This window comes from Oryctolagus cuniculus, chromosome 4, assembly GCF_964237555.1.
Source record: "Oryctolagus cuniculus chromosome 4, mOryCun1.1, whole genome shotgun sequence".
NCBI classification, from domain to species: domain Eukaryota; kingdom Metazoa; phylum Chordata; class Mammalia; order Lagomorpha; family Leporidae; genus Oryctolagus; species Oryctolagus cuniculus.
Window position 1 is genome coordinate 153,142,001 of NC_091435.1, and position 17,749 is coordinate 153,159,749.

A 17,749-nucleotide genomic window follows, 5' to 3' on the forward strand; every position below is an offset into this window, starting at 1 on the left:
TTTCAAAAAATCTTCAGCCAATATTCACTAGCATATTGGATAAATTAAGTAACTCTTAAATGGAGGCAAAATTACTATTCATATTATCTATAAAGTTTTGGACATGTGCTTTTAGTAGGTGAAGCCTTATTGTCTCAATAATAAATGTGATGTTGGTGGCATAATTGTTAAATCATTACAAATTAAATTAAAGATCAAAAGAAATCTTTAAATTAGCCAGTTATGAACAGACTACAAAGTATTTCTAAAGTGGGAATAACTTTAGCTTATTTAAACTAAAATTTCCACATAAAATAGAAACGCTTGATAAATGTATTGTATTTACACAGATGGATGCAAAGAAAGAAATATAGCCACATTTAATTCAGAGGGTCAATTTTCTATTTGTTTGATTCTGGATTCATGTAACTCCTTCCTTCCAATTCAGTACCTTCCTCCTCCTCCTTTCATTCCTAAGTACCACAGAAGACTTTCAGGACTCCAAGGAGGAGAAGTAAAACTGTCAATTTCACTGTTCCTTAAACCAGAGTACAACCTACAGGAACAGAAAATAAGATAGATTCCGTGTTTTCTACATTGACTGTTACCTAGAATTAGTTGTTTCTCTATCAATTCACAGCAGTGAGAGTTGCATATTGTGCACACAGTGAAAACCCAACAAAACTCTCAATAAACTTAGCAAAAAGAAGCAGTGAAATTAAAACGCTTTTCACCTTATTATCCAATTTAAAAAGCAAAATATCTTAAAAAGGACTTATGTAAGAAGCAACTACCAAGGGGCAGGTGTTTGGCCTAGTGGTTAAGATGCTGGTTAGGATGCCACAGTACTGTGTCACAGTGACTGGGTTCAGTCGCCAGTTCCAGCTCCCAATTCCAGCTTCCTATCACCAGTGCAGAACCTAGGAGGCAGCAGACGAGGACTCAAGGAATCGGATCCCTGCAACCCACATGGAAGACCTAGACTGAGCTCCCAGCTCCTGGCTCTGCGCAGCACCAGGCTGACAGCTGGGGCCATTTCAGCAGTGACCCAGTGGGTGGGAGCTCCTACTCCCTGGGTGTCCATCATTGCCTCTTTCTGAAAAGAATCTGCCATAGAGAAAATAGTTAATAAATATTTGCTGATCAAATGAATAAATTAATTTAGGAATTTTACTCTCAAACTGGACATTTTACAGTCTATAAATAGATAATTATCCTCTCACCTTTCTGTACCTTCCCAGACATCTTCTTCATTTAAAATTTTTAAATTCAATGAAACATACTTAAGGACTGTCCTTACGTGCTATTCAAAACACATCACTACCACAAAATTTAATAGACATTACAGTTTTTCTTCTTTAACTCTGAAAACAGGGTAAAACTGGAGATTTGAGGATAAACAAAAGAACACACTGTATCAGAATAAAATAACAGCTTTTCAAACCAGGATTTTTGCAAACAAGTTTGTGATTTAAAGTTACTGAAGCAATATGGGTCAGTAACCAAAACACAGGAACCAGTCCCCAGGTAACAAAGTAGCAACTCACTGGAGAAACATTCAAAGGGGTTTCAAATGCTTGTGGGAAAATGCAATCAAAAAATACTGCAAATTTTCCAGGACGTTTGAAAATACCCTATCTACTTGAAGGAAGCAGGGAGACAAATTATAAGATGTTAAATAACAAGTATTTTACAAGAAATCAGCTATGACGATGGTAAAAATGTTGGCTGTAACACATGAACTTTTCATTAAGGGAAAGAAAAATCCCCCGAGGACCATCCTCACAGAAAGTCCATGAAATGTTAGGCAACCTCTCCACAACCAACAAGCATACTTATTGAAAGTACGCACCAAAAGAAAATGAGAAAATTTTATTCTGTTAAAAAGGGAATAAAATAAGCCAGAACCAACATTTAGAGGAAATCAAAATAAGGTTACAGAAAGCATAAGATAGAGTGGCATTTGGAACAGCTGTTTAGCCACCACTTGAGATGTCTACATCCCATAGCAGAGTCCTAGAGTCTGAGTACTGACTCTGCTTGTGATAGGTTTCCTGCTAAAACACACCCTGCCTGGCAGGCACAGGTATTGGGTAAAATACCTGGATCACTGTCACCACAGATTGAATTCCAGGATCCTGTCTTCAAGCAGGCCTAGCTCTAACTGTTGCAGGCATCTGGGGCATGAATCAGAGGATGGAAGGTCAATGGATCTATTTTTCAAATAAAAATTAATTAATAATAACTTTTAACTATCAAATGAATACTTCCATAACAGCAGGTTATGGAAAGACAGAATGCTAAGTAAACTAATGGCATACCAGGTATACTGTTGGTAACAATGTCCTAAGCGGACATGTGAACATATGGACATATATGAGAAATTATTTGGGGCCAGTGCTGTGGCATAGCAGGTAAAGCTGCCATCTGCAATGCTGACATTCCATATGGGCACCAGTTCGAGTCTTGGCTGCTCTACTTCCGTTCCAGCTCTCTGCTACGGCCTGGAAAAGCAGCAGAAGATGGCCCAAGTGCTTAGGCTCTGCACCCATGTAGGAGATCTGGAAGAAGCTCCTGGCTTCGGATCGGCACAGCTCTGCCGTTTGGGGAGTGAACCAGTGGATAGAAGACCTCTCTCTCTCTCTCTCTCTCTGCCTTTCCTTCTCTTTAAATCTTCAAAAAAAAAAAAAAAAAAAAAGAGAGAGAGAGAGAAATTATTCAAAATGTCTAATAGCTGTGCAACCAAGGATATTATGACAGGTTTTAGAAAGCATGGGGGCGGTAAAGAATTGAAATTAGATATTTAAGCCCAAGAGGTGAGCTGCTGGAGAGGCTGTGGGAAACAGCAAGTACAAGAGTGCTCGGTTTCCAGCTTTCATCCTCCCTACTGCCCTTCTTAATTTAAGCATGACCGCATTAAAGCGCAGTGAATAAGCAACAATCATCATTTTGCAGGACACTGCGAGCATCGTTTACAGCCAGAAGTGTGCTCCAGCACTGCAGACAGCAGGGAGCTTCAACAAGAATGGGGGTGGGGGGTGGGGGGGGTGGTAACACTATGGAGCTCAGAAGCAGAAATCTCAGACTCTGCATTTTACCACGAAGAAATGCCGGAGTTCTAATGCCTTTATTGTATCAAGCAGGAATCATAATGAATATGATCAACTCTAGGCAACTGTAGATTTTTACAATCACGATTTAACTCTTTGTTCAAGTAATCCAAGACATGAAGTACTATACCAATTATCAGGATAAGTGAAACAAAACTATCACTTCCCTGAGACTGGTGAAGAAAATACTTGAAGGCCCTCCTTCTGATCTTAAGGCATTCTGGTGCTTCTCTACAACATTTTATAGCAATATTGAACCACCTGAGGTTTTCAAAACCATCAAGAAATGTATTATTTAAATGTCTGTGCTATTGGTCTTTATTTCATTTACAAAAATTTATAACCACAAAATTCCTAAACTGTAAACCACTACTTATTTATATGGCTAAAGCAAAAACTACTACAGGAGTGGGAATTAGAGGAAAAGCTGTAAAAAGTAAGAAGCAGCTAACTGTCATGCTACTTTTCTATGTCACATTTCCTGGTGTTAGTACAGAGCTTAACTGAAGGCTTTTACATGATAGCTCTGAGCCCCTAAACTCTGCCTTCCTTCCTATTATTGAGAATAAAACAACCACGCACCTAATTATGGCAATCCCTCCACTGACACACAGTGTCTAAACAATTCTGCATTCTTTCTTGCCTCATCAATTGATTCCCCCTTACTGAAGCATTCCCATGAGTATACACTCCACCCTCACCCTTAAAGATGCCACATGTGTTTCTCCTCCTACTCTCCCTTGAACCTGCTTCACTCAGACGTGGGTCTTATAGTGCAGCTGCTCTTCTCAAGGTCATCAATAACCTCCCACTGCTAGATACATTAATCAATTCACAGGCCATCTCCAGCTTCACCTATCAGTTGACTTTCTCATGAGGCTCATCCCTTCCTTGAAACACCTATAGTACTTGCAGATATTCTGAAAGACAAGGAAGCAGGAGGAAAACTTACTTAGGTTTTTCTCCTCTCGTCTCCTCCACTACTTCCTCTTCTCCTAGCCCCCCTACTTCAGGTGCCCTGAGGAAAGGACTGTCAATCTCCTTCAGCCATATTTACCAGACTGCATCAACACCACACCTTTAAGCATCATCTACAATGGACAACTTCCACGTTTTTCTTTCATCCCAGACCTTTCCCCTGCCCATATTGTGCCTGAACTCTGGACTCTGGACCAGGTGACCTCTACACCTGAATATCTAATAATCACCTCCAACTTAAGAAGTTCAAAAACAAAACACCTAACCTTCTCACCTAAATGCACTCCTCTTATAATCTTGCCTTTGCTCCCTATATGAAACTCTTTCCTGTAATTCAGATCAGAAACATTGGAGTCATTCTTCACGCATCTCTCTCATAACTCAAACCTAATCCATCAAATCACAATACTCTATTACCACTAATCTTCTATATGGCCTCTCTATTTCTGCCTTTGCTTCCTTAAAAACTATTCTCAATCTGGCAACCAATAATCTTTTAAATTATAAATCAGAGGATGATACTCACCAATGGATCCCCATGTCACTCAGAATAAAAACGAAACGCAAGCCCTTAGAAGATGTGGATTCCTAATTACCGCTCTAGTTCAATTTCTCATTCCGTTCACTCCACTGTAGCTGTACGTTGTCCAATCACCATGCTCCTGCTTCAGAGTCTGAACATTTCCTATGGCCTCGGCGTGAGATGCCCCCTCCCCCACATCCTACAGGTCTTTACTCAGACTTCACCTTCATGCTTGCCATGGCCACATAAAATTTCCATCCTTCTCCCTATCTCATGAACACCATATCTCACTCCCTGCTTTATTTTCCTTCATAGAGTCATGATCTTGATCTACCACATATTTTAATTATTTATCTTGCTACCTGTCTACCTCTCTACCCTGAAACATAAGATTGATTAATCAGGTTAGGGGGTTTTGTCTATTTGTTTTCAATGTGAAGCTCCTACAACAGCTTCACAATGAACGAGATGTCTTCAGGGGCCAGTGCTGTGGCACAGCCGGTAAAGCAGCCTGCACTGCTGCCATCCCAGATGGGTGCCAATTTGAGCCTCAGCTGCTTCACTTCTGATCTCGCTCTCTGCTAATGATCTGGGAAAGCAGGGCAAGATGGCCCAAGTGCCTGGGCACCTGCACCTGCATGGAAGACCCGGAAGAAGTACAACTCAGAAAATTCATTTCCCATTTAACTTTCCTAAAATTTTATTTGAAGGAATCTAAGAATAAGTATGACAATGGAATACAAGAAAGAGCAGAACTAACCCAGTAAATATTATGGAAAGAAATTTGAGGATGATACTTCAGCAGAAGGACAAGGAATCTCTGGTTCACATTACAATAAAGAGAGACATTGAGAAACTGTGGGGAAAAAAATGTCCTCTGGTCCATTAATTCTAGAGGAAAGACAGAACTAAACAATAGTCTGATTGATATATAATTATTAATGGGAATTGTGAAGTATATATAAGAAACAAAGTACATAAAAATATATAATCATTTAATTACAATATTTTTTTTTGAAAATCATGATCAATCACACTATCGTAAGATAGTCTAATAACAAAAATAACCATTGGCAAGATATGGAGAATCCAGAACACTCATACATTGCTGACACAAGGAATGGAAAACAGTTTGGCGGTTCCTCAAAAAGTTAAACAGAAGTAGAATATTAACCAACAAGGCCACGCTTAGGAATATACTAAAATGAACTTAAAAGGTATCTGTGCACACATGTTCATAGCTGTACTATATATGACAGTCAAAAGGTAGGAATGAACTAAATGTTAAGCAAAAGATGAACAGATAAATAAATTTTCATATATACATACAATGAAATGTTATTCAGCCAAGAAAAGGAATGAAATAAATGGATGAAAATTGAACGTGTGCTACGTGAAAAAGTTGAACACAAAAGGTCATGTATTATCTGATTACATTCATATGAAGCCTAGAGAATAGATAAATCCATGAAGACAGAATACAGACTGAAGAATCCCAGGGGCAGGAAAAGAGCAGCATGAGAAGAGTGAGTGCAGTGCTTTGCCTTGGAGTGATGGAAATGTTTGGAAGTTCACAGAGTTCACAGGTTGCACAATAATGTACATGTAATGCCGTTGAACCATTCACTTCATAATGGTTAATTTTATGTAATATAAATTTCATCTCAATAAATTATCTTAAAAAGGTTCTGCTTTTAGTTCACCCTTTCCTAGTTTTCAATTTCCAGAGCATATACAGATTCCCATGGACTTTTATAATGTTTATTAAATTTGGAAAACTTGTAAAACTAGCTTGTAAGATTTTTAGGGAAAAATTTATCTGAGGTTCACAAATCATTTAAGCTTCATTTCAATTCTTTTTCCTTTGTAAATTCAAGGAAAAATAAAAAGGTTTTATTTTTTAAATGATACATTGGTTCGTGTCCACACGATATGATTATGGGTAATTTTGTTTTCTTTATATTTTACCATACTTGATAAATTTTCTAACAAAATATTTTTATAATCAGAAAAAAATCCTATAATTTATTAAAAGGATAAAAATGCTACATCGAAAGGGCATGGGTACTAGAAAACACTGATTTATAAAAAGATCTAGGTTATTCTAAATGGACATACAAGACTTGAAAACATTTCAAAGTAAGGATGATTTGAGGGCATCAATATGCACATGCAATTTACACGGAGAAAAATAAAGAACAGAATAAAGAATTTACACTCTATAATAAAGGTATGATTCCATCAAAGATATGTTCTCCTTTCAGATTTTGAGATCTGACTATCTGTATACGTGTTCTTACTACAGAAGACACAACAAAGGCTCTAGAGTTTTCCAGCAGTTACCCAACTTTTTGACCAAGTAATCTGACAGCTTACAGTGCATGGTGGGAAAAGGGATGCACAGAGGAGACAGGAGAAAAGGCAGCTTGGAGGCAGAAAGAAAACTGCCTCAATTGCCTTTACTCTGCCAACAACTCAGTCAGTCATGAACAAAAATAGACGTGATTTTAAATAAAGAAAAGCTTTTAGAAGGACAAAGATGACATACTGTTGAACAGATAAACAATATGGACACCAGCATGTATTAAATGAAACACATAAAGAATATAATAAAGCATATTCTAAGTATTCAGGATAAGAATCATTTTAACTTTTGTTTTAATTTCATTAATATATAAAAAGTAGCTCATAAATGTAAGATCTATTTCTCACTATAAGTTGTGGTAGAAAAAAAAACATGATGAATTCTAATGATCGAGATTCCTTCAACTCAAGTTTAAACATTTTAATTTCTTACTTTTTTAAACAAATGTAGTGAAGGCTAAGAGGGAAATTAAACACACACACACAGAAAACAAGAGGCTTTAGGGATAACAAAAAGTAGAACCGAAGGACAGCACCAGTCATCGGCTATTGGGAAAAGGCTTTGTAAGCCCCACTGCAGACTCAGCTGAACGAGAAGGGAACCAACCAGGAAACAGGAAAGAGCAGACACTGTGGCTGCATGCAGGAAGTGGTAAGGCACAGGTCAGGAAGCTCGGACTGTGCTGCAAAGGCAACATCGTTCCCTGACGGGAAGACAGTTGGCAGAAGTGTACAAACACACGCATACATTTTTTGGTTAAAAAAAAAATCTACGAACTCATATTACCATGATATGAGGGTATGGAAAGTATGTGATTGTAAAATGCATACGTTGAAAAAAGATAAGCTTACCTTTCAAAACAAATTCACTGGTCCACAAATATAGTTGACACCTGAAGATTCATGTTCTTATTATGGGTCAAGGATGACTTCAGCTCAGGCCAACACAGTACTCCAAAGACCAGACGTGGTTGACAAATGGGAATTGAAGACGAGTCAAAAAACTGGGACATCTGAATTGTCTCTCATCTGAGATCCTGGAAAAAATAAATGAAATAGCTTTGAATTACCCTATTCCAGAAAGAACTCTAAAACATACCAAACACAAAAGCCAGCTTTAAAAAACTTATATCAAAATATTTAGACTCATGGGGTAAAACATAAGCCCCATTCATTAATCACACTTTACATCTATTTTAATTGTTGGAAGAAAGGCAGACATTTTATAACACCAAAACAAAGAGGCATTATAATGCAAAAACAAATAGAAAACCAAAGGCCCTCACTATAAACCAAATCATCTGTTAAAATTTCATTTAGCTTTTCACCAAAATGACGTAAAAGTATTGAAATAATGAACACACTATTCTAACTCAGAATAGTATCACAAAATGATGTAATACAAAAAAATGGAAATTTGACATTTGAAAACAAATGTGAAGTAAAATTCCATTGAAAATGGATTCCAAAGCATTAATAAAATGTAAAATTGGAATACCGTTACATCAGTGATGACAAGTAAATATCATTTCTGAGCTAAAAATATATTTCCATAGTCTTCTCTAGACATAAAGAAAAGAGGCAGTGGTACAGTGTTTGTAAAGCCACCGCCTGCAATGCCGGCATCCCATATGGGCACCAGTTTGAGTCCCAGATGCTCCACTTCCGATTTAGCTCTCTGCTCTGGCCTGGGAAAGCAGCAGAGGATGGCCCAAATGCTTGGGCCCCTGCACCTCTCTCTCTGCCTCTGCCTCTCTGTAACTCTGCTTTTCAAATAAATAAATAAATCTTTTAAAAACAAGAGAGAAAAAAATCTTGTCACCTTCAGTAATACACTTCCACATACCATATTTGCATTATATTTCTCTATAAAATCTGCAAAAATAACTGAATTTCTTAGATAGGTTATACAATTTAAGTAAAGAATCTCAATAAATTTTTGAATGTTTTATTCTAGATTTCCTTCTCTATTAATTCATAAAATTCAATAACCTGTTAAATGCTTATTGGTTCAAAAAGCTAGGAGCAGTAAGGCAATATTATGAAACATATAAAACAATAATATAGAACTGAAAAACAACAAATCTAACTGAAACTTAGAGATCCAATTAAAATTTTACTTCAAACACATTTTAGTATCATCTCCTACTTAAACTAAATAGCAAAAGTCACTCGCCTAGTAAAAGAATTTCCGGGAACTGTTTTTAAGCCCTTCTTGGTATATCCATTTTATTGAATACAATTCGTGTCTTGTTTGCTTGTTGGATAATGAGAATGATTTATTTCATTCTGAAGTAGCATTTCCTAATTTCAACTTTCAATCTTTGCTGAAAAGTTTTAAATAATACCTTTCCAAATTATATTACATATTTGGAAATACCTAAATGCTGTTAGCCACACCTTGGACAGCACTATGTTCCCACGGTTTTTCTTCTATGAATGAACTAAAAATTGAATACCACTAAAACAAAGCTTATCTCTAGTTCTCATTTCCCCTTTGTAAAAATAAAGACCATTTTATTCTATGGATGGCTTTTTAGGGTGAAAGTTATTCAAACATCTTTCAACTACTCCAACATATATACATGTATTTAAGTAAAATTACACGTATTACTTAATGTACGCATATTTAAGTAATATTTAATATATGTTTCCATACTACTGTGTCACTACTATTCATAATGCGAAACAGAAACCAAAAGAAAATGTGGCACCACAATCAATTTCCTGAGTTATTTATTCTTGTTTCATTTCCAAGCACATTTTTCAAACCAATTTAAATTTTAGGTCAATTTAAAATTTCTTACACTATTGAGATAATTAACATTCTTGTTGGGACAAGATTTACCCAATAAAAGAACAAACTGCACACCATCAAAGAAACCAAGAAAGACAGGAGAACACTATAATATCTGCAGCAAAGCTGTATGGAACAACTAGCCTTCCTGAGCAACCTATGTGCAGAAAGAATGTTTACCACAGTTCCACTGAAAGGATATACCAGTTCCTTTTCTAGTTATTCTCTTAGGAATTGCATAAGTATTGAGAAATCTAGAAATAGATATACACATGCACATATAAAAATTATTGTCAGTACGTAAGTTAGTGCTGTCCTGGGACTGAAATAATTTATGTAACATCTGTTTTCATATTTTTCTAATTTTTTTCCTAATTAACATGCATATTTAACGCATAAATGCTCAGACCACCTTTTTTTTCTGCTGACTGTGCCTCCTTTTTTGAAGTTTGCATTCATAGGAGAGAATTCAGAGGAGAAGGAAACCAAAATCTTATTGAAACTACTAATTTTAAAATGTAAACAATAGTACAAACCAATTTTCAACCAACTACTGAAGTCTTAGGAGTTTTGATAAATACATTTCCATCTTCCAACAATAGTTATATAGTAATAAAATAAGAAGCCAATATAAAAACATAATTCTGATATTATTTTAACTATCCTGTTAGTAACTTACATAAGAGCTGAGAACCCTATTAAAATATCTATAATATCTTAACAAACTTGGTAGAATTTTAAAATTGTTACACCTTAAGCAACTAAAATAAATGAATATCTGAACACATTCTATATAGTAAACATCCCAATGTATATAACCAGCTATCTTTTTTTTTTAATTGTAAACTTCAAATACTTTGAGGATTTTAAAGAAAGGGAAATTTTTCACTCTGATGCACTTTCAAGAACAACCAATTTCTAGAAAGCTCTTAATTGTACTGGCTAACTAAAAAATTTAAATACCATTTATGTTTATTGTCAATAGACAAAATAAATAACAAGGAGATAAAATAAATGCAACACTATAAGCATTTCTTTTTTTTTTAAAAGGTTTTTATTTATTCATTTGACAGGTAGAGTTACAGACAATGAGAGAGACAGAGAGAAAAGTCTTCCTTCCGTTGGTTCACTCTCCAAATGGTCGACACGGCCGGAGCTGTGCAGATCCGAAGCCAGGAGCCAGGTGCTTCTCCTGGTCTCCCATGGGGTGCAGGGCCCAAGGACTTGGGCCATCCTCCACTGCACTCCCCGGCCACAGCAGAGAGCTGGCCCGGAAGAGGGGCAACCGGGACAGAATCCGGCGCCCCGACCGGGACTAGAACCCGGTGTGCCGGCGCCGCAAGGCGGAGAATTAGCCTAGTGAGCCGCAGCGCCGGCCTCAACCACATAACTTAAATAATTTATTAATGGAGCTGGTATTGTGGCACAGTGGATTAGGCAGGATGCTACCTCTAATACTGGCATCTGTACTGAAGCACTACATCAAGTCCCCTGTGGCTCTGCTCCCTGATAAGATGCTTGAGAATCCAGTGGAAGATGGCCGATGTACTAGGGTCCCTGCCACCCATGAGGGAGTCCAAGAAGGAGTTCCTGGCCCCTGGCTTCAGCCTGGACCAGCCCTGGCCATGTGGTCATCTGGGGAGTGAACCAGTGGATGGAAGCACTCACACTCTCTTGCTCTAACTCCACCTTTCAAATAAATGATCTTCAGATAATTTATTGGACATAAACAGAAGATGTTGCCAATGAGTTCAAGGAGAAGCAGTTAGTCTAGCAGTTAAGAGTCCCCGATTTTATCAGGATACCTGCATTCGATTCACGACTCCAGCTCCTGACTCCAGCTTCTTGCCAAAGCATGCCACTGGAAGCAGAGGTGATGGCTCGAGCAATTGCGTTCTTGCCACCTACATGAGAGACTGGCATAGTCCCAGCTCCCACCTTCAATCTGGGCTTCTGGCTTCAGCCTCAAGTATCATGAGCATTTGGGGCATGAATCAGGAGATGGGAGCTTGCGCACTCTGTCTGTCTCTCTGCCTCTCAATAAACAAATTAAAAGCTCATGAAAGGGCCAGCACTGTGGCGTAGCAGGTAAAGCTGCTTCCTGCAATGCCAGCATCCCATACGGGTGCCGGTTTGAATCTGGGCTATTCCATTTCTGATCAAGCTCTCTGCTACAGCCAGGGAAAGCAATGGAATGTGGCCCAAATCCTTGGGCCCCTGCACCCACGTGGGAGACCTGGAAGAAGCTACTGGCTCCTAGCTTCGGCTTCGCCCAGCCCAGATCTTTGCAGCCATTTGGGGAGTGAACAAGCATATAGAAGACCACTCCCTTTCTCTATCTCTCTCTCTGTCTGAATTATAAATAAATTAATGTTAAAAAAAAAAGAAAACAAGAACAAAAAACACAGCTTCACTTCCAAATGTCCCTTCATCTTATGTTAGTATACAAAGTACTTAAGCTCCTGGAAAACACAATTAAAATATAATTCTTCATGCAAGAATTTTTTTAAATCCATAGTTTTTTTCACAATACATATTTTCCATGAGCATTATGAAGATCTCTGATATACAAAGATTTCTAAAATGTTTTGTAACACATAAACTTGTCTTTGAATTCTATTTTCCACAAACTTTTCAAATTACCCCCATAGAAGACATTATTCTCCTTAATATTCATGTCAGTTATTCACTTATCATATTTGGTAACAAGTTTGATTTCCATTCTACCCATAGCTCTAGGCAGTATAAAAACTAATGCACATACAATACAAAAGGCGGGGTTTTTTGAAATTAAAGATTATATCTCAAAATTACTCTTGATGACAAGATAACCTCTCTTCTATATAATCTAGTTCCACATAGGAGCAAACTCTTGATATCAAGAATAAGAAATACAATACTTTCTTAATGGACCAAAAGAGGTTGAGCCAATTCTGACAGTTACCTTAGGGACTTGGGGTTCATTCCAATCTTAAATAAATCAAAATGTCGCATGAGAAATCAGGGAAATTCCAGGAACTATGGTTTCCCTAAGAAAGCTGCAGATTCAATCTGACTCAAAGAGATAAAATTCCCTTAAGCTTATGTTAGTCTTTGTTCATTTTTTGTGGCAGACATAAGGCATGGGACTTTTAAACACAGATACCCTTCACAGTACAATATGTGTACAAGCCAATTTTTAATTAAAGGGTTCTCTTCTTTTAAATATGTCTCTGTAACTAAGATAAAAAGTTTTTTTTTTTTTTTAAGAAACTACTTTGGATTAAATGAGCTGGAAACTTAAGCACTGTCCACAATTTTGCTTTGTATTCTAAATTTTCACTTCCAGACTTATTAAATTATTCTGCATCTCATTAACTACTCCTTATGTTATTCCATTTGTTATAGAGTTCCTTTTTTAATCTATTGCCTTTCTGTAATATCACCTGCCTATCACCTTTTATCCAATAAATAACATAATATCTTACTCCTACTGTGCATGAAAAAAAAAAAAAACACCTCAAATCTTACTTGGTTGCACTGGAGGAAATCTATGAAAAGTAGTTATTGTGCCCAGTCACCTTGTAATTCTGAGAAAGCTTTAGTTCTCAAAAGAAGGCAGCACTAATTAAAACCAATGAGAGAATAGGTAAGTGAACTTTAACTTTACAAAGGACTCCATTATTTAAGTTTTTTCTGTTTCTGGCCCATGACTGTCCACCACTTACTTTACTACCAAACTAATGTCCCTTTATTAATCTCACTGCTTCTTAGTTCCTTCTTACAAAGAAATAAAGGAAGGGGCCAGCACTATGGCAGAGCAGGTAAAGCAGCCGCCTGTGGTGCCAGCATCTCATATAGGCGCTGGTTCGATTCCGGGCTGTTTCACTTCTGATCCAGCTCTTGGCTATTGCCTGAAAAAGCAGTAGATGACAGCCCAAGTCCTTGGGCCCCTGCATCTGTGTGTGGGAGACCCAGAAGAAGCTCTTGGCTCCTGGCTTCAGATCAGCTCAGCTCTGGCTGTTACGGCCATTTGGGAAGTGAACCAGCAGATGGAAGACCTCTCTTTCTCTCTGCTCTGCCTCTCCGGAACTCTGCCTTTCGAATAAATAAATAAATTTTTAGAAAAAATAATAAAGGAATCCCTGACAACAGAAAAATGATTGACTAAATTATCAGGTACTTAAGTGAGAAAGAGCATAAATACTTAAAAACAACTAGCCATTGGGGTCATAGAAATGCATGACTGAGAGACAAAAAAATGAGAAAATCAGGAGTATCTAGAAAGAAAAATCAAAGAAGAGAAATAAGTTTAGTAAATTTCCAAGCTCTCTGTGTTAGGAAGATTATCTGTACAATGAAAGGTAGAGAGAGAGAGAGAGAGAGAGAGAGAGAGCGCGAGCGCGAGCCAGAGCGAGCATGGGATGAAAAGGAGAAAGTACCATACTCTTGATATGGGTAAGTCAGGGAGAGGGATTAAGTCCCTGAGCTGGAAGCCACACCTCCCCCACTCTGTGCAATTATATCCACCCACCTGTCAATCAGATGACCCCTTTCCCAGGAAGCACTTCTTCTCACCTGGGATTTGGGAGCAGTGCCATGTAAACACTTCCCTTTCTAAGCTCTTAAGAAGCCAGGAAAGGCAAAAGCACTCTCTCCTAGTGGATGAAGATGGAGCAGGGCATGGAAAGTCTCTCTCTGCCTTTCCTGGCCCACTCTCCCTAAATAAAGCCCACATGTGCAGGCGTATTTTCCTCACTTTGTAAATAAATGTGGTCACATTGTACGTCGGTTTTTTGTGCCTGTACTTACAATGCTTCTCAAAGTAAAACCCAAGGATCTGGAGTAGAAATTTAGACTCAACCCAGCCCACAACACTACTGCCAATGCTTTCCTCATTATCTTTTATCCTTTAAAAAAAATTTAGGGAGAAAGGAATGAGGAAATCATCTCAATTTTAATTTTGCTATCTTTTTTAACATTAAATAATTTGAACTAACTAAAGTGAAGATAAAAAAAAAACAGATCTTGCCATTAATTCCACAGATATATATGATTTTATTTTAAAAAATCTCCTTAGCTCTAAACAACAGTATTTCAAATGAATACTTTAAAAAAGGAAAAAGAAAAAAACAAGGCCAGCGCCATGGCACAGTAGGTTAATCCTCTGCCTGTGGCTGCTCCTCTTTCAATCCAGCTCTCTGCTGTGGCCTGGGAAAGCACTAGAAGATGGCCCAAGTGCTTGGGCCCCTGCACCCACGAAGAAGCACCTGGCTCCTGGCTTCAGATTGGCTCAGCTCGGGCCGTTGAAGTCATTTGGGGAGTAAACCAACAGAATGAAGATCTTTCTCTCTGTCTCTCCCTCTCACTGTCTTAACTCTACCTCTTAAATACATAAAACCTTAAAAAAAAAAAAAAAAAAGATTCATAAGTATCTCACAATCAGCAAATTTCAATACAGCTAACACAGTATGGCAAGGCTTTTGCTTTTGGTTTTATAACCAAAAGGGGTCATAAAGTTGTGGTTTTTTAATGGTTATTTATTTATTTATTTGAGAGGTAGAGTTACAGAGAGGGAGAGACAAAGAGAAAGGTTTCCCATCCGTTGGTTCACTCCCCAAATGGCCTCAATGGCCAGAGCTGGGCCAATCTGAAGCCAGGAGCCAGGAGCTTCTTCCAGGTCTCCCAGCTGGGTGCAGAGCCCAATGACTTAGGCCATCTACTGCTTTTCCAGGCCATAGCAGAGCTAGATCAGAAGTGGAGCCCACCATGGGATGGTGGTGCCACAGGCAGAGGCTTAGCCTGCTATGCCACAGCATGGCCCCATAAAATTGTTTTAAAATGTAATATTTTCTTTTTTGTATACTGGAAATTCACCAAGAGCGCTAAGAAAATTGCTAAGTACTCTCCATGGGCAAAAGCCCAAACAAAGCACCTCGTTCTTGGGACATTTGGGGTAAAAATACTGCCCAAAGTCAATCCTTTAAGAAATTGTCTCCCAAAGCTTTTCTTCCTGTCTTCAGTTAATATTCTTATCCAAGTGAATAGAGGAAAGGGGTGATAGTGCACTGATATTTAACTATCATGCTTCTGCAATAATGAATTTCAAAAGGGCTCACTGAAACCTTCAAACAGGCAATCCTACTTAGCAGGATCACTTGGCAATATTCCACTGACACTCATCGCATGAGTGAAATCTGAGCCATCTTCTAGAGCATTTCTTGGAAGAACAAAATTCATCAAGATTAGTGTTCTAATCTAAAACTTCAGCTGCTTTTAAACATGGTGGCCTAAATATTCATGAAATACTACTACCTTTCATTAAGACATTTAGGAACATTATCATCTGAAGACTACCAACATGTAAAGCAGACTTTTAAACTTATCACTGCCGTTATGAGCAATGCCTATTAAGATTATTTTCTCAGCCCAAGATACTTGTTATTGGACACTAAGGGTGGGGGGGAGGATTTTCTACAAGGAAGACTCTACTTTATGTTTGTTTTAGAAACATGTTATTTCATTTAATTCCCACACACAAAAATCTTATCACCATTACTCCCACTAACACAGATGAAGAAATATAGGTACTGTTAAGTAAGCTAACTTACTTAATATCACACAATCAATTACTGGTATTTAAACGCAGGTCTATGACACTCAACAGTCCATAAGTTTAAAGAGGGGTGAGGAGTGTCCACCTCGTAGGGCTATAAAAGACCAGCAGAACCTTTTGGTTTGGCTCTGCCTCAAATTTCTGCAGGTGAGACTTGAGATTAAATAATCTATAGCAGGCTGATTTTTAAGCTGGTAATTTTTATGGCCAGCTCATGATGTTATAGATATATTCAAATAGCCCCTAGCACAAAAATAATTTCCTCCAGGGCCAGTGCTGTGGAGCAGCAGGTTAACGCCCTGGCCTGAAGCACCAGCATCTCACATGGGCACCAGTTCGAGACCCAGCTGCTCCTCTTCTGATCCAGCTCTCTGCTATGGCCTGGGAAAGCAGTAGAAGATGGCCCCTGAACCCATATGGGAGACCCGGAAGAAGCTCCTGGCTCCTGGCTTCAGATCGGCACAGTTCTGGCCATTGTAGCCAATTGGGGAGTGAACCAGCAGATGGAAGACCTCTCTCTCTCTCTCTCTCTGCCTCTCCTCTCTCTGTGTAACTCTTTCAAATAAATAAATATATCTTTAAAAAAAAGTTTCCTCATCATCAAAGCTTTAAGCAACACCTTCAAGTATATTTATAAATATATTATATATATTTATATATATATTATATATATATAAGTTTCTAAATGACAAACTCTTAGATTATTGCCAATATGCTACTGAGTAGGCTATATATAAAAATGCAGCTAAGAAATAGATTTTTTGTTTGTTTAATGGCATTCCTTCTGGAATATGCCTAAAGCCAATGTATACGTTGGCCAGAAGGAGTCAAAATATACCATGAGCCTCATTAGCATAATTATCTAATTGTTAGGTAGGGATGTAGACATCAGTCTATGTGTGCAACTGGGGCCGAAGGCAGGGGAAAACAGGGAAGTGTAGTTAGATGAGCAAAGGAATGTAGAAGCTTTAGAACCATGTCTTGGGAGCAGCCCAGCATTTATACATCAGAAGTCGTGTCTCTGTCCAGCAATCTTGTGGGGGTATGGGGGGCACCTCAGGGCACTATTCCAAGAAAAATATATGGTCCATTAACATACTCTTCAGGCCCAGAAAGCCCTCGATCCAGTAATATCCCAGAAGCGGATAGATATGGGGAAATAGCAGAAAAAGGTGTGTCCATGCTGATTAAAAATTCCAGTATGAAATCAGACTGGGCACTGGGTTCTTAGATGAGTTGCCCACCTGGCCTATCAAGTGTATTCTCTTCATTAAACACCACCAACTTGCTTGCTGCCTATCTTGGTCTCACATATGAAATTCTTAGGAGGAGACAAGGACCTTTCTTCCAGTTGTCTTGGGTAACACAATGTATACAATATATTGCCTGAATAAGCCTTGAAA

The 17,749-nt window shown here is 38.1% G+C and overlaps 1 protein-coding gene across 9 annotated transcripts in view; it reads right to left on the reverse strand.

Annotated features, from left to right (window-relative positions):
* TBC1D5 (TBC1 domain family member 5) overlaps positions 1 to 17,749 on the reverse strand; it is a 602,613-nt gene that overhangs the window by 442,908 nt on the left and 141,956 nt on the right. For all 9 annotated transcript variants that reach the window (XM_070072843.1, XM_017346738.3, XM_008266048.4 and 6 more), the window contains one exon: positions 7,807 to 7,991. The gene's annotated coding sequence lies outside the window, so the exon portion shown is untranslated. The remainder of the gene's footprint in view (positions 1 to 7,806; positions 7,992 to 17,749) is intronic.